At 29.7% G+C, this 27,393-nt stretch overlaps 1 protein-coding gene across 2 annotated transcripts in view; it reads right to left on the bottom strand.

Moving 5' to 3' along the window:
• Positions 1–27,393, bottom strand: part of LOC142331198 (Y+L amino acid transporter 2) — a 256,055-nt gene that overhangs the window by 205,956 nt on the left and 22,706 nt on the right. The gene's annotated exons all lie outside the window — the stretch shown is intronic.

Here is a 27,393-nt window from a genome sequence, read left to right on the forward strand (position 1 = left end):
TTGGTCTTCTCCTAACACTTCTTCCACTCTCCTCTCAATTCTTCTGTACAGAATTCTAGTTAAGATTTTTACGCATGAGTAGTTAAGCTAACAGTTCTGTATTTTTCACATTTATATGCTTCTGCTTTCTTTGGTATCATGACAATAACACTCTTTTTTAAGTCTGACGAACTTCCTCTTTTTCGTAAATATTACACACCAGTTTGTATAATCTATATATCCCTTACTCACCTACACTGCGCAGTAATTCTGCAGGTATCCCGATTATCCCAGGTGCCTTTCTGCCATTTAAATCTTTTAATGCTGTATTAAATTCAGGTTTCAATAATGTATTTCCCTTTTCACCTCTTTGATTTCCTCTTCTTCCTCTATAACACCAGTCTCTTAATTCATTTCCTCCGTATAACTTTACAATATTTTCCACCCACCTACGACCTATTCTTTCGTATTAAAAATCGGTGTACCAACTTTATTTAACAAATGATTAGATTTTAATTTATGTAGCACAAAACTTTCCTTAGCTTTCCTGCAAGCGTCGTCTATTTAACCAATGATCATTTCTCTTTCCACTTCTAAACACTTTTCTTTAATCCACTCTTCTTTCGCTAATTTACACTTTCTGTTTATAGTATTTCTTAATTGTCGATAGTCCTTTTACCTTCTTCATTACTAGCATTCTTATACTTTCTACGTTCATCTATCAGCTGCATTATATCCTCCGATATCCAAGGTTTTCTACCAGTTCTCTTTGTTCCACTTAAGTTCACTTCTGTTGATTTAAAAATTTCCTTTTTAACATTCTTCCATTCTTCTTCCATATTCTCTATCTTATCTTTTTTATTCAGACCTCTTGCGATGTCCTCCTCAAACTATTATTAAATTTTCATCCCATTTTAAGTGTTTAATTACTTCGTCAATTTTTTTGTATACACACACTACATCATCACCATCATCAATTGGCACTTGTAGGCTTATAAACGTTAACGATCATTTGTCGGGTTAGGTTTTCATTTTGTATCCACCAACTTTATTCTGACGTATCATCTTTTATTTTCAGCATACATTAATTAAATCTTACATGCATCACCTCAGAACCAGTTTATTTAAGAAAAGTGAAATTTTCAGATTGATTTCTTGCAACACGTTCATTAAAAGTAGTTTAAAAATTTAACACCCAAAGGACAAAAATAGGGTTTGAACAGAACGATCGACTAACAATAACTCTTTAATATTCTAAACAAGAAAGCAATAATCGTGTATTATTTATGTTTTACTATTATTATTATTATTTTTTTTTTTGAGGTTTTTAGGGGCATAGACTACTTTGGTCATTAGCCCCATTCCACTTCAAAAAATAAATAAATAAAAAAAAAAGGTTCAGTAATTCATTTTCATGAATCGAAAATGTTCAAAATTTGCATTCTTCTATAACTTATATCCAAAAAATTACTTCCTAGGCTTTCCTTTCGGCCATCCTTTCTTGCACCGTTTTTCCATCCTGCGAACGGCCTCAACTTCTGACGAGAGAGTGTCTGAGGCCTCGAACATGGTATCATCCTCTCTATCTGATGCCAATGACGTTCGCCGACTCACATCAGTTGATTAAAGTTTCGTCGGTGCTGTTAGCATCGTTGCTAAGGAATCTAAACTAGCAAGCGATGCACTCTCCGCGGCTGATGAGCTGGACTCTATTTCTACTGCAGTACTGGGTCCAGCTGAAATAGATGCTCTCACCGAAGCTGATCTTTGCGCTTTTGGAGGCTCTATTGGTACAGGTTTTATATTCTCTACGTCTGGTGGTTTCTCAATAATAACTTGCACCTCCATTTCCGTAGATTCAGATTTTCTTGTCACAATTTCTTTAAGCTTGTGATTAGACGACGGAGCTGATCCGTTTCTCTTTGCTAGATAAGTCAAGATTTTTTATTCTTACTTCAGTTGGTGGCTTAATAATCGCAGGTTTAGCTGGTGTTTTAAACTGCGCTGGTGCGTCTCTCATGTCAACGGCGTCAGACGGAGAGTGAGCCTTCTCATCTCTAGTTTGTTCCATCCGATGAGTCGACTCAATCTTTGAATCAATGATTCCTTCAATCATCGTCGCAAGACTTGAAGCCATCGTGTTAAGCAACTGCTCCACATTAATTTTAGATGTGGAAGGGGCAGCCGCTGCTTCTGCATAAGAAGTCGATGGTCGAGGTGTACGCTGACCAACAATTTTCTTCGCTTCAGGATAACTGACCTTTTGAAGCGTTTTAACTTCCTGAATTGCCGTTTCTAATTTATATATAGGGCAGTTCCTTGAACGACAGTTGTGGTGCCCTTTACAATTAACGCAGATAGGAGGGTCTTTACATGGGTCACCCTCATGTGTTTTCACTCCACATATACATATTTCATGCGCTTCACATCTAGCTCCTGTGTGTGCGAATCGTTGACACTTAAAACATCTCATCGGCTGCGGAATGAATGCTCGTACATCAAGCCGATGGATGCCAGCTCGCACCTTTTCAGGAAGTTTCGGCCTATTAAATGTTAAAACATGCGAGGCCGAAGGTAGAACTTCACCGTTTCTTCGCATGGTTAGTCTGCGACTGACTCACTCCCTGACTCGACATTTCTTGTACAATTTCTTCTTCTGTACAATTTAGAAGATCGCGACAAACAACAACTCCTCTGGATGAGTTAAGTGTGCTATGCCGTTGGACAGAAACCGCAAATTCACCGATCTTCTTCAACGCCTGGACTTTCTGGCTTTGCACGTCGTTGATAGTTTCGACGTGCAATCCATTAAAAGTCTTTCGGATTTCTTTAACGGGACCACCAGCACAATTAGTAATTTCTCTAGCGATTAAGAATGGACTAACTTTTTGGAAGTTTCTATTCTCCTTTGTAATAATTAAAAATCTTGGCTTAGGTACGCTATAGCCAAATAAACTTTTCTTTAAGTCTTTACTCATTCATCAGCATCTTTCTTTATCTTATCTGATTCCTTACTTTTTTCCTCTTCGCTTGTGGCGAATCGGAGGTTTCTAAACGAGGGTGTTTACGTGCACCCTCTGCCACGTTTGTTTGTTCAATATTCATGAACGTTTATCCCTTCTGTAGCAAGGCTAGCCGCCGGGGTACACTCCCACTCCAGGGCTACTAACCTTGGAGGTCCGATCCGATACTCCGGTGGAACCGGCATATGTCCTGGCAGAGAGCGGATGCGCAGCCTCTGCACTGACTCCAGGCTCCTACTCACCGAAGCTTTCAGAGCTCCCATGCACCGACATACATGGGCACCATTGCTACATGCTTGCCATCGCAGGGGGCTTGTGGACAACGGAAGGGTCTCCGTTACATCTGCAATAACATTGACCCTGGCCGCCACATCGCCAGCTCTAAGTTTGGTATGTGTCCACTTCCTAATCAATAAATTGTTCATATCCTGCAGGTAGCCGAAAAATCCAATCCGTCTGTTGACCTGAAGATGGAGACAGGTCAATAAAGTAATACATATGAGGAATTTACTCGGAGCCCCGTTAGCCAGCTATATGTATTGTACATAAGTACACCTGTTGCCCCCCTGGGCGTGGAACGTAGATGTTGTGTTCCGGACGTGGGGATTACCTACCTCAGGGCATTATTATTATTATTATTATTATTATTATGATGATAAGTGAGGTCTTTTAGGCAATCTGTGACGCCGGTTGGTTCCACCGTGTCTCCGATTGAGCGGTGTACCAGTGTTGCAGTGGAGTTCCAGGATAAGCTAAGCTTTTGGGAAGATGAAGCAACCTTCGTGAAAAATTTGAGAGGGTTACGTGGCGATGGATCATTGTCCTTGATGTGATGCTCACTTTCATGATTTTGAAATTATTGTTGTTTTTTTAAGGATTATTGCTTATAACTTGTTTTATTTGGAATGTATTAGTAATGTTGTCTTTTTGTTTTTGGATGTTTTCATCTATGTGTTTTTATTATCACTCCGTAGCTACCGTTTTTAAAGTTCTAATTATTTTTTGTATTTGACTGCATAATTGTTATTATTATTATTATTATTATTGTGTTTTGAATATTGTATTTTTAATTTATATGTGGGTGTTCTTTTGTGACTTTATGTGATTTATTATTATTATTATCATCATTATTATTATTATTATAGATGGGCAACGGGTGTTCAACCCATTAAAATAATATTTATAAAATTGTTACATTTTTAATCAATTTATTTTGAAATTCAACACAGTTTTAAATTAATTATTATCCTAGAGTTATCATTTAAGTTAAAAGTATCGTTTAATAAATTATTTAATACAACTCTCATAGGAAAATTAAGGAGTGAGTTAACTGTTATAGTAAAGGAAATTTTCCAACTTTCTGAAAGGAAAAATAAAAATCGTGCATTCTGATGCTTTACCAATTAATCTACAGACAAAATTTCAAAGATGAATTTTATAGAAATAAATGTGATCAGTTCATTAAAATGGAATCGCTACGTTTCTTTTTTAGTGATGAAATGCTAAAATTTGTCATAACTAATTTACCGTTAGATAATTTATAAAAAAATAAATAATATAATCAATTTTTATATCGGCCCCCTAATTATTTAAAAACTCGTCTGGTTTTAATTTTCTACAAAACATTTTTCTAAATCTTCTGAAGTTAGCAGTTAATATAATGTAAATTTGAGAGCTGATATGCTAAGGAGCTACATGAAATCAAATATATGACTTCAGTACGATCAGATCAAGAGATTATGTTATTGAATAGAAACAAACTAAAAAATTCCCGATATCAGAAGAAACTTTTAAAAGAATTAAACAGTCTTGAATACGTAATTGTAAAAGACTATAGATTAATGAAATCAGTAAAAATAATTAATTTTTTATACTGACCAGTGAAGATACTTTCATTGAAATGCATATTTTACTAAACATTATTCTTGAGAACTGAAAATTCATATACTATTTTTGAGAATGAATACATACGGAACGCCAAAGGCTAATTTTTGGTATAATTTAATAAAAAACTAATCTTCCAATTAAAGCCTAACTATTGTTAAAATAACCCTTTAATGTTTATTTTGTTTTGTTACGTGATTATTTTTTCTCTCAATCGGATTTTATGCAAACGGCAAGATAATGCATCACTCTTCAGTAATTGTATGCCATGATCTGAATTAAAATTTCCGAAAAGATTGAGAGATGAAAGTGGCACTATTATCCTAGTCTCTAAGAAACCTTGACGTGTACTTTTTTCTGATTTGTTCTTGTTGAGATAATAAAAAAGTTGTTATATTCAAAAAGTCACGCGACCTAAGTCTAGGAAACGATCAAGGATGCAATTTCAATCATAAGAATAAATGTGTTACATCACGTGCAAAAACTGAACATCAATTGGACAATTGCCGATTTAAAAATCGTTCTCGTACTGAAATGTATTGACTACTTAAAAAAATTAACGTATGTATATATGACTAAATTATTGCGTTAAATTATGCGAGACCAAATAACAGAAGCTTTACAAATTTAAAATTTGATTCACTCACCAGGTGCTTATTTTATATACACAGTTTCACTTTTTTAACACAAATACGTAATACTTAAATATAAAATTAAAATCGTATATAATTCTCCTGAAGTGCATTTCATTCGTCAAAAATTTCAAAAGCATATAATTTTACCGACTTACCCTTCATTCGTCATACATTTCAATACTTCAAAATTAATAATATTTTCCATCCGTTCTAGAGTACTGTCGTCGAACTATTAAAACTTCTAGTAATAATCTAAACAATAGACCGATAACCTGGCTTATCTGCTTTTGTTCAAAGATTAATTTATTCTTGTTATTATTATTTATTGACATGCATTTTTCCATATAAATTAATTCTCTTTTTCCTTTTTTTAATTTCAATTATTATTTTTATATAATTATAGAAGGGTTCATAATTAATATAACTCTTATTAGAGCGTAGTAACAACGTTCTAATTAGTTATAAGTATTACTTGTTTCCCTTTATTTTATTATTATGCTGATGTTTCCTGTTTATAATGTTATTTGGTTCTACCTCCTCCCTATGCCAACAAATCGCTATTAATCAATCTTACCTGAATACAGAAATATAAGAAGACTTAAATTCTCGACAATTAAAAGATGTATTAATAATTATAAACAGGATTAATATTGTTAAAAAATAACACAATAAATCATTTGGTATTTCATTTTTAATAAACTGATAAATCTATTATTTATTTTACTTATAAACTAATTTTATATTTATTTTATTTATCCATATTATATTTTATTTTTTTAGCTTTTAATATTTTTAAAATGTATTTGTAATAGATCTAATATCGATGAATATCTATCTATGAGAATATAAACGCAAAGTTTCGCAGACACGTTAGAATAAAAAAAACTACTTTTATTATCATACAATACAGATTGTAAATAAGGAATAAATTCTATTCACAGTGACCTGGTTGCTTGTGCTATCCATCGATGATAATCGATATAGACTGAATGCGTTGGCTTTGACACTGATAATGACATTTTCTCATAACACTTAGGGTCGCTTGTCTACTGTGATATCGGAAATTATAAAGATTCTAATTATTTCACACGATAACCCAATGATAATATCGGAGAGTAAATAGTTAAACATTTTAATTTAAATAAAATTCTTGGACGTCCGTAAGTATTTGTAAGTAAACCTACAAATAGATGCTATATAGGATACATATATTAATAATAAAAAATACGTATTTTAAAATTTCTGATAATTTTTTCACATTCAAATTTTAACAAGATTCAACACAAGTACTGATGAAAGTCCGAATGTAATCCATGACGATAATTCTCTATAAAATTTCTTGCTTTCAAAAAATTAATCTTTTTATAAGTAATTTTTTTTGTAATCTGTAAAATAAACAGTATACAACAGCCATAACAGCGTTACGAAGTGCAGGCTCACCACCCGATATTAACGTAGGAATGAGCAGCATCGCCATCAGTAACGGGCTCAAGCTAGTTGTTAAATTTCCTTGTCGTGTTTTTGTTCTGTCCTTCATACACAGCGAGCCTATAGAAATACCATCACAGACAAAGCACCAAGCATTAAGTTTCACGCTGGAGGATTCTTTCGTCATATAATTTCCCGTAAAACTTGTTTTTTAAACTCCTGTCTCAGTAGTACTTGAAATAACATTAATGTTCGGTTAATAACACGTCCCTTTGCGAAGTTATAAAGCCAATTTCCTCGTAATCCTTGCATATTTTAAGGTTTTGTCGGTTTAAGAACAACATTAATTAAAAATTAACTCGACGGGAAAATTATTTTGTACTACAAAAAAAATTGAACTCCACCATGTTCGTTTACAAGACAGATAAGATTTATTGACCGTAGCTAAGCAAGGTAGAGAAAAAGAAATGACAAATTTTCTTTTTTTCTAAGATGTCAAACCTTATGCAGAATAATAATTAATTTTGCTTCTTTTCTAATGCCAGAATTATCCATTTCTAATCATTTGTTTAAAGTTTTTATTAAACAATAGAAATGCATATTTTGTTACTGACTTTTTTTTTTGTAAGCAGAATATTAAATGTTTTTATGTATGTATAAAAGTGTAACTCTATTTAATTTTCCACAAAAAGGTATCAACAAAGTTTGCTCAATTACAGGATGGCAAATAAGTATTTACTAATTCTAGATACAATTTTACGAACTTTTTAAATTTCAACATAATTGCGACCGTTGGGGCGCATACATTAGACCTTATTAAAAAAGGGATGTAATAGCATTAGTTTGAATGGTTGCGGGTTAATTAATGTATTTTAAGTGGAGATTATTTAAACAAAGTTCCGCATCATTTTAATTGCTTGATGAGACATAAAAAGATTAAACAAATCAATGGTCTGATAATTATAACCAAAATTCTAGTTTTTAAACATTTATATTCACCGACACATCTTCAGATTTAATTAGATTTTAATACTGCAAAAGCATAAGTACTTTTATTTTTTTCAGAATAAAGAATAGCCAAATACAAATTAGAGAATTTTTGCTTTGTTTAATGAGGTTCACAAATTTTTCATTTTTTACAGAAAATCACGTTCTTGCAAATTAAATATGTATGTTGATTAATAAAGTGAAAAATATTCTTCGCATAGTTAAGTATTTTAAATATATAACTTTAGTTTCTCTTAACATGAACCGAATTGATTTCAAAATATCTGATGATATAGCTATATATTTTACTATTCTCGATTGAAGATCATCAGATTTTTAAATTAATTAGTCTATTTTCAATGTAGTCTTCAATGAAAAGTCTAGGGGTAATTAAATCTAGAGAACGTGGAGGACCACGTGTTTCTACCCAAATTTCATCTAATTTTTCATAGACAATTTCTTTCACAACAATCAGCAGGGACATCATCCGATATGATAACTGTATTTAGGTCAGTAGTTTAACAATTAGTTCTAGTTGTGACTAAACTTCTTCAAGTGTGCTCATATTTCTTTCTCGACAGGATTCCTTCAACAAAAGATGCCCCTACGACATTCATCCCAGACAGCGTACCAAACACTAAGTTTTTCAATATGTTGGTAAGGATTTTCAATTACTTTTCCTCGAGAATTATCTCGACACTAGTAAAATGTCTGATGTCGATTCACTTACAAGTTTTTGATAAAAGTAGACTAATAAAAAAATATTAGGCCTTATGGCCTGCCTCAAAACCCATCGAGAAAATTTAATCCCTTTTGTGGTCACTTGAGTGAAATTTCTGCAAAATGTTTGGCTTATATGAGCTAATAACTTCCGTTTCTAATATTCTGTGAAGTGGTATTTTGTAGATTTCTTCTTGAATAGCAACCTGCCAACAAGATAGATAGGATATACTTCCATTCTTGCAACATCTTATTTTTATTCATTGATTCATAACCCTTTTTGTCTGTTACAGCTTTTGCTGTTCCGTCTTAAGAAAAATTCATCTGCATTTTTCAGGCCTGAAATTTTCTCTATTACCGAACTACAAAGGGTCTAACTGTACATATTTTTAAGTAAAACAAGCGTGTCATTTTTAAGGAAAAGAAATTTGTCATTTTTAAAAACCAAATAATGTTGATAAATTCTACAACGCTAACAAAAGTTAAATTTTGTTTCGCTAAAAGATATTTTTAATTATAAAAGTTGATTTTTTTTTTTGTTTTTCCTAGATTTTATTATATCGGTTTTCTCAGAATTAAGATCTGTAAATTTGAATAATAAAATTTACGTATTTGCTAGATATTTGTTAAACTTACTGTGCTTCAAACTTTAAAATAACGTAGTTTTCTTCATCGATTTTTTTCTGTTTTACGTGTAATATCATGAAATCTTCGGTAAATACAGTTCTCGGACCTGTTTTATTCATTTTTTCAGGATAAAAACATAAGAAACTCAAGTTTATCCCTTACTTAACGCCTTACAAATTGTAGTATGATCTCATTTGACCAGGGAACTGAAAACCGGGCGAAATTTTTCGTTATCCATAACGTTTTTCCTTATTTAAAGTTCCAGAATCAGTTCCCAGATTATTTTCGTTACCTTCTGAATCACTCTGTATATTCGGCAAAATTATTTCTTTAAGGTGAAAACACAAACTTATAAAATATTACCTCAAGTTTTCAACACAATTTATAGCAAGAATGTCAATCTACAATATTCTTTTAAAATAACGAATTATTATTTTCTTATTGCTAATTTAAAAATTAGAAACTCTTGTTGAGTATATTGAATAAAATTAAAAATTTAACTTACTTGAAAACAAACCTTACTGATGATTTAAAATAAAATTAGCAATAAATAATATTGTTTTAGTTAACCATTATCAGTCTAATACTTAAATCTACCAACACCTAAGAGTTTTTTTTTTTAATTTTTAAGGCGTCTTTATAAAGAAATAACAAATTCTTTCTGCCATTGCCTATTTTTAATCTGGAAACACTAGAACTTAATATTTATATTTTTTATGACCGAATTGACGTCGATGAATATTAATTGTTGTAGAGTCATTTTTGTTAGAATTATCCAACCGATGATATCGTCTTTTATCATTATTTTTATCTCCTTAAGGCAATTGAAATAATGCTTAATTCAGGTATAGTTTCCGTTTAAAATACACGATTTGACTCCCGATTACCCAACGAGGTGGTAGCATCTCTCATTTTTATCAGGTTACAGTGCTCTAACACTGCCCTAAATGTTAATTATAATAGAGCGTTACAATTAATTATTTTATGTCAAAATTTCTATAATCAGTAAGCATACAAGTAAACAGTAACAGCATCCTGTAAAATTTTAATTGGAGCTAGAAAGAACTTATGGAAAATCTGTATATTACACACGGGCCTGCGCATATATAAAGAATATAAATGCGCAGTAAGCTTATCAATTTATGCATTAATTAATTTCACGATGTGTTCTACTTGATAAAAATGAATTAAAACATTATGCAAACCTAGATTCTTTCATTTTTCTGTTTTCGAGGTATGTCAAGCAAAAAATTTAGCTGACTTCTGTTCCAACGATAAAATGAGACTACATTGAAATCCACTGGACAAAATTATCGACAAAATTAGTTTAATGCTTTTTAATGTGAAGCTAAAAGAACTGCACCGCCATAAGTTTCTGAAAAAATAATTTTAAATAAAATTACTTCAAAAGATTTTTTAGGTTTTAGTCATCAAATCAACTAATTAAAAGTATGTAAGTTTAATTGAAAAAGTATGAGTTATTTAGGAACTATGCCGTAACAAAAAGTTTAGTTAGTTTAATAAACAATTTTATTTTTAACATCCTCACATTTTAAACAAATTGGTAAATTAAAAAAAGTAAAAGTGGATATTTTATTACAATACCAAAAGAATAAAAATGCATGTAGGAAAGTTATAATTTGTTTAATGGTATAATTTACAAACCATACAAAATTATGTACATTGCACAATAATAAACTTATTAATTACGGTCATGTCATGATATCTAGTGTTCATATTTGTCCAATTTAAACTATGATGTTTATATCAAACTATTTGGCATAGACAACATATTTTTAATATAAATAAGTAACTGATTTTGATTTATTTAATTCAGAAAATAAGACAACGAGAAAAGCACAGTCAAAATAAATTCATTTGTAATTTCAGTTTTGCAGAGTAATACCTTGTGTTGTATCTTAAAATATTTCCCAGCAAATATTTGTAACGACAAGATACATAGATGGCTTTCATATATATGTATATATATATATATGTATACACCCCCTGTAATCTTTTTATAATTGTACGAAGGGGCTATTTCAATGAAAGTATATTACACTTTTTAATTTTAGGGGGGCAGGAGACAACTCAAAAATTTCAAACGGTACCAATGGTCATTTGATATATCATTTAAACAGCTCGATGAGACGAGAAAAATGATACATAAAACTAAATTCTGATCTTAAATTATTTTATTAAACACTTAAATTATTTTATTGATCGAAAAAGCATACAGTTTTAAAATAATTTGCTAATTTTAGAAAAATCAAGGTCAAAATTTTAAAAAATTCAGCCGCTAGAATAATTATAATTTTTAAAACCACCGAAAGCTTAGCCTATGAACATTACTGTAAAAAAAATCGTTCTAATAAAATAAGGGTTTTCTTATTATCTATCATATTACCACATAATAATAAAAATCTGATGTGGACACTAAATGAGTTCCTTGTACGCCTGCCTATTAAATTACCTACACACATTTTTCTTAAATGAAAAATACATAAAATTTTATTTCATTAATAACTTCTGATATTTATTCATTTTTTGTTTTATTGTTGTTATTAAATTATTATTTATTGTAAAAATTTCTTTACAATCAGAGGTTAATAATTATTAATAGATCAATATATTTAAATTAAAAAAAAGTTAATAAAAAAGAAGGAGATGAAATGGGATTCGAACCAATGTGCTTTCCTCTTGTAAGTTCCAAATATTTCATTAATTAAAATTTTATTTGATCGTAACTCTGGAACCAATGAAAATAAGTACTACTTATGATATATCGTTGAATAGAGGGCTTATTACTGCAGTTAAGAAAAAGTCCAAAATCTAAATGTTTTGGATTTTGGGCTTTTTTGGACACTTTTAGTCCAATCAAATGCAATCAAAAGAGAGTTGCACAATTATATGTTACAACAGTCTCCTAAATCAAAAATTTCAGCATCCTACGACTAATCGTTTTTGAGTTATGCGAGACGTCACATCTAAACTAGTGAAAATGGATTCAGGGATGGTCAAAACGGATATTTCCGTTGAAATCTAAAAACTGAAATTTTTCGCGATCGCAATACTTCCTTTACTTCGTACAAGGAAGTAGAAATTAGTAATCGGTTAAAAAATTAATAAAAAAATTTAAGTCTATATCAAACCATAGTTCCTTAATATATGTGATTATCGAAGTGATTTTCCGGTTCAATTTCTGAATTTAAGTTCATCAAAACCAAAACCAGATATCAAATTTTATTAGGCAAATGTGTATATTTGTATATATTAATGTATTGAACGAAAAGAAACAGCTAACAGGCTTAAACATCTAAATACTCGGTCTTATTACTTATAAAAACAGCTGTAAAAGTTTCTTCTCATGTCTACTAAAAACAAATCATGCGTGGGGATAAGCATCTGATTTTCGTATTGTTCTGCTGATTCTGATGACATTTAAACTGTTCTTTTTTGCTTTGATTTAATTGACACGCGTCCGTTAAATATATTAACGTATCACATGACACGTTTAATATTCATAAGGCGTACTAGTCAAGAAACATTATCTATACAATGAAGAAATCTTTAAATGTCACATAGCCTACTTGTTTCATATTACAACAGCTCTCCTAAAATCATCAACTGTACTTTTTAAACAGTCATTGAATTAATCTTATATGCTCTATTAAATACGTATTATTAGAGTAGTATTTTTTATTCCATCTACCTTTTTTTTACCTTTACCTTAAATGTAAATAAAAATACATTACAAAGAGAAGAATTAGACTGCTTCATTTTCTAAATATCTTAGAAAGGTATCTTAGTAAACCAGTAGCAAGAACGACTTCGGTAACGATAATAATTGTGAAACATATTACTTGAGTTACTGATTTAAATTTTAAACCAAGGGCCATATCACTGTTACAGTCCTAATTTAATTACTTTGCCGATTTTGTATTTTTCTTTATTTAGTTTATTTTTAAATGAAATCAAAACTGAGGGAGTTATTGCCATTCATATATTTTTCAGATTATACTTTGAAAATATGTTCAATTATTCAATTAATATATAAACCCAGAGTTTCTAGAAGTGTAACTGGTAGAAAATTACAAATCCATGTAAAATAGTAGAGCATCATTTATTTGTTTAATTAGCGGACAAAAATATTATCTGCCTACAATTTATAATCGGTCTTAAGCTTACAATTATTCAGCTTAAAAATTGTTTCATAAACTTTAAAAAATATCTGTTCTCACAAAACCCATAAAACTATTAAAAATTATGCAATTCATTCTTCTTTACATTCGATTTTTTGAATTCGGCCTCAAAGCAAGACGTATCTACAAATAATTTGAAAAATAAAGTTGCTTAATTGCTACCGAGCATGAGCTAAGTCTACTCCTAATGCAAGACCATGCATTATTCTACATCTCAAGTTTTTAATTAATTTTTTTTTTATGTTTTTTTTTTCTTTGTTAAGAAAATTATTTTGAGTAAATACTTACTCAAACGTGAACATACTTATTATCAAAGCAATCGAATAAAAAGAAATGATAATGTCAAACAAAACACATCTTCAATTTGTTTATGTGACTCCATGTTCAAAGTTTTTTTAAAGTCTTCCATCGCTTTTTAAACTTAGAACGGGAACACCAGCGGAATTTCCTTTACAGGAAGAATTATCGAAACTTAATTTTTTTATAAAAATTGGTTCAAGAGTAACTGTTTTAAATTAGTCTACGATCCATGAAATAAATTTTTAATTCTATTTAATACAATTTCACAAAAAGCTATCAACATAACTGTTTTTCAATGGCTCGTTTTTCCTAATCCACACCACATTGTTAAACATAGGCAGTGCTGTTAAAAGAACCTGATTTATATACCGATAACAATTTGAAGTATGTCTGTAACACTGGCTCAGATTTAAAAACAATAACGCTAACTCTAGTACACAGTGCAAACTACACGAAAGCAGAAATGAATGTGGTCTAGACTATCAACACAGCAGTTGATCGAAAGATATTTCGTGTGACCTTCCGCCCGTTTTAGGTTAATCTAAACTTCTACAGAACTGTAATTTCATGTCCTTTTGTTTAAAAATAAATTACCCGAAACATGGAACAAATTAACTATGGATTTTACAAAAGTTTAACCTACTAAAACCCAGATATATTTTCCTATTACGTTTTATAATCTACTGCACAATATAATGAACTTTATTTCTCACCTTATTGCTCCCTATTGGTTGGTTACCCATTTTAAAATGTTTTATTATAATTGCGTCGAAGTTTTTCTTTCTTTTTTTTCATCTGAAGGACTCTGCGAACGTAAACTCAAATCCAGTCCCACTAGTAATTGTGTTTATTAACAATATGTCCTTCATTATCAATCTTAAGTTTTATTGCCGTAATGTACCATACTGGAAATACTTAATGCGCATACAAAGGTCATTTTACTGCATGCTTAATGCCAATAGCAGTATCCAAATTCCTTGAAACAAAGCTAATGTGTAAGATTAGAAAAATCAATAAAAAAAAGATTAAAAAATCAATAGTAATTATTTCATTAATTATAAATATTCTGCGACATTTTTTCCTAAAACAAAATATTTTTCACATATCTATAATGGTAATTAGAAACCAAAAATATTTTTCTAGAAGACATGTAGTTGAAAGATGATTTTCCAATAATACAACTCGCTGATTAGTTTATAAAGACGACATATTTTATAATGTTATCTTTACATATCCTTGGTTCAAAGACTATTCTTTGAATAATAATTAAGAACTATTCTATAATCGTAAATAAAACTTGATGGATTGTTGCATTCCGCAAATTAACAGCATTCAAAGAAGTCACGAAATCTCCCTCCACGTTATGCTAATGAAAATTTTTCTTTTAACAACAAAATTCAATTTTAGCCATTCCAGAAATAGAAAACAAAAGAAAGTTCTATTCTTTTACAAGAACTTCATATTTGTTTTAATATTGATAGCAAATAATGGTATTAACTTTTTAACATCAACCGTACTCATCTGCTGTCCTACGTTGTAAAAGCTTCAGCAGTAAATGATCAAATATCAAAGATGTATCCGCTAAGTAAGTCACTTATATTCATCATAGTATTCCCATTAAAATTTTCTAAATTTTAAACATTTCTTTTTATCTCCTCTTTTCATATCTCGTAAATTTTACTTTTACTTTACTTTAGAAGTTATAGTAAATGTACGTATATGCATATTTACTAAAATACTAAAAGTAGTTAAACAACTAGAAACGAATAACACAGCTCAATAAGTAAACATCACAGTAAACAATGAAAAGTAATAACATGTGGAGCATACAATTGTAAAGAAATCTGATAATGTGACACTGAAAACATCAAAGTCAGAAGTATAAAAATTGGGTAATTTTATTAGGGTGCATTAAAGGAGTAAATCTGAATTTCTTCTAAAGTACAGCCCAAAACAAATCCCTTGGCCAAGTTCGCTACTGACAACATTAAAAATATGCCAGAAAGATTATCTGATCAATGTAAAATATATGAATTATCTTATAAAAATTTTATAATTTTTTTTTGCTTTATAAACTTCTAATTAATTACATTTATTTACAAAAATAAAATATTCTTTCATAAAAATAGCAAAGAAATTTCTTTTGAACACTTTTCAACATATAAATATTTGGATAAGGAACCTAATAAATATGGCCATTGTAACTTTTCTCCCATTAAAATAGGATATGATAGAGCAATTTGATTGTTTCAACCTATTTAAATTCCAAGTATATCTACAAACTTAAACCTGAGAAATTTTATGCTGCTTGACTAAAATAATATTCTATTAAAAAAAGTCTTACTACAAAAATATTCCAGATCCTCAAATATATTCATATCTGCACATTTAATAACACCAAATGTTCTATACTGATAAAATATCTATTTAAATTTTACAAGTTCTGTAAAAGTTCTTTTACAGGATTTATGCAAATGACAAGTCCCTGTACATACCAACATTAAAAGAGAGTAAGCTTGTTTCTAATTTATAATAGTCTATTTTTCTATTTTCCTCTCTAAATATTTTGAGGGACTAGGAAAAGCCATGTGTCCTAGTTTTGATGAAGAGGAAATCCTGGTAATCACCTCCCATTGATAGAGAGTAGCCAGCACTTTGCGTAAGCAGCTAACGATTACAGGGACCAAGTGTCTCCTAGTAACAGGAGGACACCCACTATAAGAGCTAACAACCTCCATGAGGGTGAATGAGCAGTAGCGGTTTAGGACATCTGTTGTTCTTGGGGCGGAAAACTGCCCCCTAAAGGCGGATGAACTTCATTATGAGGTCAACGATGTTAGAATACAGAAGGAAATGAAAAACCAGTTTAGTAAAAATCTTAATAATATTCCTATATTAATATCTTCTTTATGATAATATCTTATCTTATAATCTAATAATATGATAATATCTTCTTTTGTTCAATGTTCTGGAGAACAAAACTTCCCACTCGAATCTCCAGGGGAAGCAACTAGAAAAGTATCAAAATAAGTAACAAAAAAGACTAGGGACGTGAAATAGGACTAGAATAGGGACGTGAAATGTGAAGACATTGATTGTTACAAGTAGGCAAATTGGAGAACCTGAAAAGGGAAATAAAGTTAAATAAAATCGATATAATGGATCTGAACAAGATTAGAATGAAAGGAAAAGGAGAAATGAGGAGTGGTGAAGTTACCGTATAATATTCTGGCATTAGGAAGGAAAAACTGGAGTAGAAATTACAGTGAGGAATAGAATAGCAAGAAGAGTACAGAAAGTTATTTAAGTAGATGATAGAATTATAGTGTTAAGAACAGCAATGACGCTAAATGATCTAGTTGCAGTTCAAGTATACATGCCAGAGTGGATACACTCTGGCATGTATGATGGATTATTGCTGTAATTCCTGTAAAAATAAATTAAAAATAATACGTACTGAATGTAAAAGAAAGTTGGTTGAGGAAAGAATGTGAGGATATTGAAGATCTAGAAATAAAAAGTCAATATGACCTGATGTATAAGAAAGTAAAAATGATTACAGGGAATTAAGGGATTGGCAAAGGTAAAATGAGAGAAACTGAAAAAAAGATGATAAGGAAGTATCTAAAAAGAAGAAGTGAAAATAGAAAGAAAGAATATATATGAAGAACCTATACGGTAGTTGTAAAACCAAAGGACTTGATAATAGAATTAGAGAATGATATAGAAGAGCTTGATAAGGAGCCACCAATATTAAGATTAGAAGTAAGACAAGCATTAAAGGAATTTAAAAACAGAAAGTCACTGGGTATTGATGAACCACCTAGAATTCTTTAATGTCTGAAAGAGGAAGGTTAAGATAAAATAATCATGTGTAACAAAATATAAAATAGTGGAGTATGGATGGAGGACTTTATGAAGACTGTTATGATTCTCTTATCAAAGAAAGAGGGCATGAAAAAATGTGAAGAGCACAAAATGAAAGTGATTTCACATGCTGCAAAAATATTGCTGAGTACTAAACTAAATAATCTGAAAAATAATGGAAGAGATCAATGGGAAAGAACAATTTGTTTCAGAAGGGGAAAAGAATTAGGGATACTATAGTATTAGTCAGGATGATTGGTAAAAGATATAGGGAAAGGGGGAAAGGAATTAGTTATTGGTTTATAGAAATGGAGAAAGCCTTTGATAGGGTTAAATGAGACAAGCGCATGGAAATTCTAAAAGAAAAAAGAGTAGATTGGAAAGAAAGAAGGCTCATCAAACAATTGTATTTAAAACAAGAAGCAGCTAAAAAAGTAAATAACAACCTTACAGATTGAATAATGTTGGGTGGAGGAGTAAGGCAAGGATGCTGTTTGTCTCCCACTCTTTTTAACCTTTACTTAGAAAACATATTTAAGAATACAGAATGGAATGGGGAAGGAGTAAGTATAGGAGGTCAGAATATTGTTCCTGTTAAGATTTGCAGATTACAGAATAACCATGGCAAGGAGTATTTTAATAAGAAGAAACTGCTTTGTAGCAAAATAGACTTGGATTTAAGGAAAAGGCTTGTTAAGTGTAAGATGTGGAGTGCGCTTTTATATAGATGTAAAGCATGAACTTTAGATAACAGAAAGATTAGGATAAGATTGAAGCTATGGAAGTATGAGTGTGGATTAAGTGTGATTGGGGTAAAGAAAAAAGGAAGAAGAAAACTGAAGATGATAGATGACATCAAGAATGGAAATTACAATACCAAACAGCTGGCCTGGGACAAAAAGAACTGGAGGCGTCAGTGGTGTCAGGGACCTGCCAATGGGCAGAATGATGTTCTAGGTTCAAATATCATCTTCCATTAATACATTTTCATATTGTGAAATAGCCTTAAATAACTAATAAATTTAAATCACTTCTAGTCATCAGCTTGAAAAAGTACAGTAGAAAGCTCAATTCTTTTAAGTTAAAATTTATTTGGTTTACAAAAATTCTACTCCCCTGACGTAAGAACTGCATGAATCAGAATGAATTCAGGGGTTCTCCAACAAATTGATCAATGTCAAAAGAAAGAAAAAACCCCAATTCAAGCATAATTTTATCCACTAATCCTAATATATAATTTTATTCACTATATAAATAGTGAATAAAATGTTTTATATATATATATATATATATATATATATACATATATATATAAATTTAAGACACAATTATTCCATGGTTTTTTCGTATTCTTTCTCCAAGATGAATTTGTTTGTAACCGGTCTGAAGAAAAACCTGTGAATATCTTGTAAAGAAGTGAGCGAGGACTCAATGCTCTTAATATGATCGACGGAGGAAAATGCTACCTCACTCCTAAATTCGTTTTGAGTAACAACGAACTAATGAAAAGGTTCATATTTAGGTTACACTGTACATGTTATTCCAGATTATACCTTTGAAGGTCTCGGCCAAGGTCATAAACAAGAACTCAGTCTAGCAACTTGTAATGTAAATAAAGGAATGTATAATATAATTATAGTAGCAATACTAAAAATAGTTCAGTAACATAATTTACTCAATAAAAACTTCTTGTTATTGTCAAAATTAATCGGACTATTAATAAATAATACAAATAATCATTTTATTTACATTCATTTGTGAGCTTACGATAAAATGTTTAAAAACAAATTTTTATTTATTTATTTTCTCTACTTGTTTTCCTTCAATCTTTATAGATATTCTTCATTATTTCATATACAGAAATATATTCAAGTCTAAATCATGCGATCACTATTTTCTCTTAAATATCATGTTTAAGTGAAGTGAAGTGTGTGTGTGTGTGTGTGTGTGTGTGTGAACAATAAAAAAATATATATATACTTACTGGAAATTACATATTGCTCTCAGAAAGTTAAATTTTGCCAAGCGGATTATAATTTACCTGACAAATACATCTAAAAAAATCTACGAATTTTATAGCGGGCGGGAAAAAATGAAATTCAAAATTCTTTACAATCAACCACTGATTTTGTATTTAACATAATTATCAATAATAGATATTTGTTTCCTTCTGTACACGTCTAAAATGATACTTCTTCATTTCTTAAGAAGGGAAACATGGTGCATCGATTCAAAAATATCAAAGTTTCCCAAGAAACAACGTGGTAACAGAGGACTTTTGCTGCGCTCCGATCGACATTAATTCAACTTCTGAATTGTCATAGCTAATCTCCGGTTCACAGTTATTAGTTTTTTAACGAGAATTTTTTACAGAATTAAAGTAGCATGTGTAAATTAGAAAAATTATACAGTTTTATTTAAATATTAATTTTCTACAACGCTTATCTTAGGCGTACTGTACTCTAGATCCCGAATTCAGAAGTCCGCCGTTTTAATCAATATGACGAAGTTTAAATCTCTATCAGAAAGCAGTCCTTACTTAAAAATAAATACTCGTGATAAGCCAGGTTTCACACTTTTATTTCAAGCGTACAGTTCGGATTGTTATCTGCCTCCTTTAATTAATATACGGCAGAATATTAATTAAATAAATGCAATTAATTAAATATTAAATGCAGAAATATTCAAACAATTTTAGACTATTATTAAATACATTTATCTATCTTTCTGTAAATACACATGAGTATTAATAAGATTAGTTTTTGTATACTTACTTGTGGTTTTATCTCTATGTTTTTATATATATAAAAACTCCCTCTCTCTCTCTTGTTATATATACATACAGCGGGAGAGAGAGAGTGTGTGTTTGTGTGATTGCGTATGTCTATCTGTGAATAGTTTCCCTATGTTCAATATGTTATATGTGCTTGATTGTGGCCCCTGAAACGCTATCTTCTTGGGTTGATTCAAAATGAATCGCTGTCTAAAAAGCTTGTTCTTGATGAAGATAGGGATTGTTGACGTGAAGTCTCACTTTACCTGGGTACACTGTTTAAGTTTGCGTGGATATCTGTATCTGTGTATGTGTTCACATGTGAGCGTGAAGTAAAAAAAAAATATATATATATATATATATATATACACATGTATCTGTGAATAGTGTGAACTACTGCCGCTGAATTTTTCTATTACTAATGCTTTTATATACAAGCACTTTCAGAGATGAATCATTTATGGGTCAGATGCAAAGAATGTGCATTCCTCGTATTAGTTTTATGAAGCGCTTTATTATATAATTAAATAATAACAGTCACGAAACACCAAATTCAACAATATTTTTTTTTAGTTTATGGCACAAAACTCACATATCTATGTTGAGTACTGTTTACCTTTCCCAGCTTCATTCTTTTATTATATGTTGACGCGTTTCGGAATAACTCCTTTATCAAAACCTATTGTACATAAAACTTATTGTCAAAACTAGTACAATAAGTTTTGACAATAGAGTTATTCCGAAACGCGTCAACGTATAATAAAAGAATGAAGCTAAGAAGAATAAACAGTACTCAACGTAGAAATCATAGTGTTCTTAGCAGAAAGTATAATAATAATTATTATCTTAATAACAACAATTTTAAACTCGCATATAGTTGTAAAACGTACGAACAAAATCACAAAATATAAAACTATTGTGAATGTAATCAATAACGCATATTAATCAAAATCAATAGCAAAGTCGATCGCATTCAGAAAAATTCGATATGACGGATTCGAAGTTTGGCAGGAGACCTTAACGTGACACAGCTCACCAAGGATTGTCAATCCTTCATGAGCAAAAGATCAAGCCAAGCAGCATCAAATTAGTTAGATGCTTGGTTCACCTTGGAACGATCCCAGTCCGTATTAGAATTAACAGATTGTACTAGTAGTAGCCTTGGAGCTAACCATCAACTGCACAACACTGTACCTATATTAGTTTTTCATTTCACAACGTTATTTTTTTAAAAAACTTGTTAAGTATCAGAATCTACAAAGTAAAATAAGATTCATAAAAAAAATTAAATATAACGAAATTGTTTAATTTATTTCTTCAGTACCGCTTTTAAAAGTAGAGTTTTACGTGAAATTTTCACCGTATATTAAGGTAAATATTAGGAAATTAATTTTTCCTATTTAATTAAAACACTTAAACAAGCTTTCCTGCGGTGTTTTTAAATGTATTTTTACTTTTTTTTAAATGTTTTCAATTAGTTTAACTTAAATGTAGTTATTATTAAGATTGTTCAGAGTTTATTGTTATATTCTGTATAAGAGTTTCACTGCAGAAAACAAATTTATTTTTTGTTAACCAACAGTGAATTTAATGTTACCGTCAATTACAAGGTTGTTTATTGTTGTTTACCTTTTTAACTGATGAACCAGTTAATTCTATTAAACACAGTTTCTTGCATCAGAAAATAATATCTTAATTCTTTCTTCGAATCGATTTGCAATCGATAATTTCCTCATTCTTATTTCAAGAAATATATTTTCCCTGTTCTTAACTATTACTTATATACTTTTTATTATCTAAAAAAGTAAATTACAGATTTTGAAAGAATCAAATGCACCAAAGATAACTGATCTATTATTAAAACAGTAATCTTCGTAGGAAGTGGAATTTTAATAGTATAATAATAAATTTGTATTACAAATTTTACTTTAAAATTGATATTCAGCAATACGTACTTATAATTTTTTTATAATCAGTGGTTTTTCCCGTCGATTATTTTTTCATTAATTAAAAAAACATAATTATTTTTCAAAATGCTATGCAATATATATTATCAGAACTTATTCATTAACATATCGTTATTAAACCAAACGAATAAGCTAATAAATGCAGAAATATTCAAATAATTTTAGACTATTATTAAATACATTTATCTATCTTTCTGTAAATACACATGAGTATTAATAAGATTAGTTTTTGTATACTTACTTGTAGTTTTATCTCTATGTTTTTACTTTGAAAGAGACCACTGTCTCATCAGCTCGTTTTCATAAATGAAATCGAATCAAAAAATGTAATTTTAAATATTAAGACAACAGTGACTGAGATAGTCATCTTACATAGTCTACGGTTTTTATATTTCAATAACACAAAGTGTTATTTGTAATTAGATTTTATAAAAACACATTTTGATGAACTGAGACTTCTACTGAAAAATAATAAATGTGAAAAGAAGAAAAATCAAAAGCAATAAGCATAAAAAGGCTCGGTCAGTCAGGGTTACACCGTCGTCTCAAGTCGCGGGAGGGCTTTCAAATTCATGTAGTCAGCTGGTTACTTTTATTTACTTTCTCGAAAGAAAGTGAGAAAACTTTTGTTGATTCGTAATCTGATCTCGACCGCGGGCCTGAGATGGAATATCCGGTTTTAAATCCCATCAGTTGGTCAATCTTCTCCAGGAACAGAAAGCCTGTGAATAGGTATTTAAAGCACACGGTACGCGATTAGATATTTCACTGGAACACGCAGTAAGGTAGAAAATCTCATTTAAAAACCATTTTTCTATAAAAGTGATATATATAATTTAAGAGAATTTTTTTTCACTGTTTTAAATTAAAGTTAAAAACCTATTTGTTAAAAATGCGAATATTAATGTATTATTGCTAAAAAAAAATAATAAATTGATTTCATTACATAAAATTTTTAAATCGTATAAATTACTCATTAGGCCTATAAATTTATTATGTTTTAAATTTTTGAAAGGTCAAAAATCTTTACAAATGAAATCACCCCTTCTATAAAAAATAGAATTTTAATAACCATAATTACCGACTGGAGGCGTTGTAAATAACCAAGCGTTTATCACGGAAAGGATACGTTTTAATTTGTTTTTTGCAAAATCTTTCTTTTGGTAGTACGTAAACTATCATTTATGACTTAAAGATGCAAAGCATTTGAGTTAATAGTGGCACTAGCGAAAAATGCTTCCTTTCAGAAAGATGATGTTTACATCAACGGTGAAAAAAGTGAGGTTGTCACTTACAGAGCTGAATATCGCCTGTATTTTTCCTTCATTTCTCGCCTTATTTCAACGTCACTTTTTTCATTTTTTTCTTTTTTTTAATAATAATTACTTAATTTTCTTTTTTTTCATTTTAATGCTATGCTTTTCTATTTTTATGGCAACTAAATTTTTATTCTATTTAATATTTTACGTCCTAGTTAAGTAGAAGAATGGGACCATTCAGTTTCTAACTTTACCAGATATGTCTAAATAAAAAAACGACTCAATTCAGTCGCATTTCGGAAGTGGCATGCTGATGCTCAACCGTGTAATTTGACTATGTAAAGAGACTATGTAATTTGACACGTACGCAGTGCATACAAGAAATGTAAATTTTGAGAAGTAAAGTTTCTGCTTTCATAGCTTTATAGGTCTACCATCTATTTAAAGAGTTAATTCTACAAATTTCTATGTAAAACTCGTAAGTTTTAAATTATACATAAAACAAAATACGATTTTGAAGATTATTTCATTCAATAAACTGTGATCCAAAATTCCAGCAATTTAATTTTTCTAACCGATCCAAGAATAGTGCAGTTTGTAAAATCTTACAATGTAAGATTCTCAAAAACTGAGAAGTTTCTCAAAAACTGTATATGACAGAAACTGTTCCGGAATAATTCACCTCTATTACTTTTCTGTTGACGAATAATTTCTTATTACGATTCGCTTTTGTTTTGTAAATTTTTTATCTGTTAAATGTAAATTTTACTTACAAAATTTACTTAATCTTTTTAAATATTTATTAAGCAAACTTATTTAAAAATATTACATCTCTTAAAAAGTCCCCCAAAAAAGTAAAAAATAATAATTTTCTAGAACTCTTTAAATTTTAATGGTAAAAAAAATTAAATAACTGAAACGTAAAAAAAACAACCTGCCAAAAATTCCATTCACAACCATTGAAATCAAAATGTCGAAATTTAAAGATTTTTAAAAAAGGTGTAATTTATGTTCGGGTTAAGTCAGTTTTATCATTTTAAATTTATTTTAATCTATAGTTTTTACTTTTATTTAATGTAATTAATCCAAAAAAAAAACCATTACGGTTGAATGAAAATAAGCCTGTTTGCAAGAAATGTAAAGGCCAGTAAAAATAAGAAAAGGGAGGCAATGAAACGAAGAAAAGAAATTTGTAGACGATGTGGAATGAGGGAATTCCTTTTTTCCCTAAGTTTGTCAACTAACTTTCTTTAACTTTTGTGACTAATATTCTGAACATCAGAACGAAAATAATAATCAATAATGGACAAAAGAAATCAAAGTATCTTCATATACAAACGATTTATTTTTCGTTAAAAAAATCGTCCTCTTAAATTATGTTGAAAAAATGTATAACGGAATATCAGAGGAATTTCCTTTACAAATAATTTAAGATCGATGAGTAAAGAGTATGGCTTAAAATATATTTTAAAAATTAATACGTACTTAAAGAATAAGAACCTTCTTTTTTGGAATCAATTTAATAATATTCCATCTGTTATTCGAGACGCAAAGAAATTCATTTTCTCTGATCTTTATGAACAAAATATAGAGTTATTTTATTCATGCGATAAACAAGCTATTTATATTTTTTGGTAAAACATTTTTTAGGGTTAGTTTTTTTAGTTGAATTTTTTATAATGATTGTAAAAGTACGTTAAAGAAACTTCATATTTCTTTATATCCTTGGTTAATAGCTTTAATTTTATTTCAAACTGAATTTAAGGGTAAGGGAGACGTTTCATTGTATTTTTTTTATGTCCGAGAAAGTTGACGACGTAAAAATTTTATTAAATAACTTATGCGCTTTCTTAAAAACAAATATTTTCTTAATCTTTTAGCTTATATATATTAAATTCAATGAAGTTAAACATGGTAAGGGGTAACGAATTATTTGTCACGGTTTTCCCTATACCGCACAATGCAATCTTCAGTATAACGTAGATATACTCGTATTATGTGAAAGACACAATTTAAAATGCGATGTTAAATAGATTAATTTAAGAGATAAATCTATTTTATTTACTGCTTGAAATTCTTTTAATTAGTACTATAATATATAATAGAAGAAAGTTCTTCCTTTCGCACATTCAATTTGAATGATACCTCAGAAAATATTGAACAATGATTACAAATTATTCTCATTTCCGACTATACTAAACGAGATACTCAATAGAGTGGGGCTTTTAAATACTCTTCAGATAAATATCTAAAAACCATTTTCGGGTTTCTTTGAATTTCAATTTTTTAAGGGATGCGACGGTGTTTAGCCCTGAGGCTCAACCAGCACAGCCATTATTACTGTACCTGCGAGGTGACTGGCTGAACCAATCGGCGGTTACGACTAAAAAACATAAAATAAAAAAAAATTGACCGCGACAGGAAACGCAAGTAACCATACAGCACAGGCGAAACCGCGACGAGGAGTTTTGATGCAAATATATATATATATATTTGTATTGTAATATACATATATTAGCCAAATTTTCTTTATAACTAATGTACTTTAATGCTAAGCATTAGTCTCCGCGTTGCTTTCACTGAGAGTAATGATATTCACTATACAGCTAGACTCTATAGTGAAAAGAGAAAATATCTCTTATATTGTTGAATGTTGTCTGCATTTCGGTGGGCTATTTATCCTGAGTGATCCGCATTATTTTTTGGCATGTTATACTATTTTTTGTAGAAACTTTCAAACCCTATTTGATCATCTAAAATTATTATGTTCGTTGCAGTTAACATGCAAATTTTAAATAAATTACAACATTAAAAATAAATATAAAACAGGTATTCATTATCGCATAGGAATTATACGCACATGTTTTTAAAAACTTTATTAATTATCATAATTAGTCGATGTGTTGACAACAGACTAATTACGAAGTTTATTTTTTTACGTGACAGTAAACAACATCTTTATGTAAATATGAAAAAAGGAGTACAACACAACCAGCATATAAATTGCAGCTTACGTTAGAAGTTGTACCTGTAGTAACAACAATTTGTAGCAAAACTTAGAATTATTTTTCTTGTCGACCTTTACAACAAACACAACTATAATTACATGTTAAAAATTAAAACCAAAAATATTTGCCAATATTTAATGAAATTTTATTTTATCAAGTAGTCGGTTAACCACAGTAAATAGCAAGTAAGAATATTATATCGATTAAATCATCTTTGTGTTAGGCTTAATTCATGATTAAAAAAGAAGTAATTTATTTAAATATCACTATCCAAATACCTGCTGGCTACATTCCAGAAGTGTTATAATACATAACACAAATAATGTTTAATAATATGGTGTTTGGTTTTTTTTTATTTGCATAAATATAATTCTAACCAAACAACTTATGCTTACTATTTCGCATTAATCTCGAAATATATAAGTCTATTAGAAAAGGCAGATTTTTATTTTTATTTTTATATCTTTTAAACTTAATTACGTAAGTTAAGGTAGTTATGTAAATTTTAGAAAAAAATGTATTAACTTTAAATAAAATTTAATGACTTAATAAAAAATTCTTCAACTTTTAATATCTCAAATTTTAAGGGAAAAACAACAGATAAGTTTCAAAGTTTAATTCTAAAACTATATAAATAATGAAATAACTACTGAAAAATTTAAATATCACGTTACCAGTCCTTTTTTCTGTTGTATAGTGTAACCACAATATTATAGCATTAATAAAATTTAATA

This window comes from Lycorma delicatula, chromosome 1 (assembly GCF_047948215.1).
Source record: "Lycorma delicatula isolate Av1 chromosome 1, ASM4794821v1, whole genome shotgun sequence".
NCBI classification, from domain to species: Eukaryota; Metazoa; Arthropoda; class Insecta; order Hemiptera; family Fulgoridae; genus Lycorma; species Lycorma delicatula.